Below are 1265 nucleotides of genomic sequence, written 5' to 3'. Positions count from 1 at the left end.
TGACAGGACCTGCCTCTAATGAACCTGTGTTGGTTGCCCCTAAGCGTAATCTCCCCTGCTGGCCCTTCACGGACATGCACTAGGATAACTCTCTCAAAAAGCTTACCCAGGACCGAGGTAAGACTGACTGGCCTATAGCTTCCTGGGTCTTCCTTCCTCCCTTTTTTAAAAATGGGAACCACATTGGCCCTTTTCCAATCCTCTGGCACCTCACCAGAGCACCATGAGTGCTTGTAAAGCCGTATAGATATTGTACAACTTTTACGACTTCTTTTTATAATCAGAAATTTACCAAAAGAACCTCCTTAGAGCAGGCTTTCAGAGGAGGGCTTGCTAGCCAGAGAGATGGCGAGATGGCCAGGCAGGCTTACACAGAATGCCTCAGGGAAATGTTTAGTTTTTTCTCCACCTCCAGTAACTACAAGAGGAGCCTGTGCAAAAATGCCTACCCAATAAACTGTCGTTGTTCATTTTACATGTGCTGAATTTCTCCTTCTCCTTCTCCTGAGCCATCCTGGTTGCTGCAAAAACGTGTGGAGAGGGCAGATCATAAGGCCATTACTACTCTATGGATATTGAGAGATGTGCGGGCTCCTACTCTAACTCATGGCACTTTACATAAAGCACCATGAGTTAGAGCCGCCCCCCCCCCGAACCAACAGACCCTGTTGAGTTGAGAGGGTAAGGGTGGTACTCAAGCTCCACTTTGCAGCTGATTGAGCCTGAGGAGTCTGTCTGCAGCCTCTCTCCCCTAACCGCACCCCCCCCCAGCTCCATGGCTGTCTGCAGGAAGGTAGGGAAGATGGAGGAGGGGGAGCAAACTGCTGGCTGGGATTTGACCAGTCTGAGCTGGAGGAGAGGGGTTGGGCAGGGGGGTTGTGAGGCAGGGGGGCATCAATCCACCCATCCCTGTCCAGCTCAGGCTGGGCAAAGCCTAGCCACAGTTTGTTCCCCCTCCCCCACCCTCCATCCCTTCCTGCAGACAGCCTCAGTCTCATGACAGATTAAGCCTAGAGAACATAAGTTACCTAAGATGCACCAAAATGGAGTGCCTTCATCTGGTCCTTCATTTGATGAGGGTTAATTTGTTGTGTGATCAGCACTTTAATAGCACTCTACAGCCATGCACATGTCATGGTAGAGCTCCTTCAGGGGCTGATCATGCAAGAAATTTAACTTCTATTTGAGTGTTTTGCTCTGGCTTGTTTTGGTTTTTTTTTTTTGGGGGGGGGGGGGGGGGGGTGTTTTTTTTTTTTTTTTTTTTT

At 49.5% G+C, this 1265-nt stretch overlaps 1 protein-coding gene across 2 annotated transcripts in view; it reads left to right on the top strand.

Annotated features, from left to right (window-relative positions):
• MAPKAPK3 (mitogen-activated protein kinase-activated protein kinase 3) overlaps positions 1–1265 on the top strand; it is a 100048-nt gene that overhangs the window by 76081 nt on the left and 22702 nt on the right. The gene's annotated exons all lie outside the window — the stretch shown is intronic.

Source organism: Gavialis gangeticus, unplaced genomic scaffold, assembly GCF_001723915.1.
Source record: "Gavialis gangeticus isolate Ggan-Ray unplaced genomic scaffold, GavGan_comp1, whole genome shotgun sequence".
NCBI classification, from domain to species: Eukaryota; Metazoa; Chordata; order Crocodylia; family Gavialidae; genus Gavialis; species Gavialis gangeticus.
Note: the sequence above shows the minus strand (reverse complement) of the source record. Positions and strands in the feature narration are given on the sequence as shown.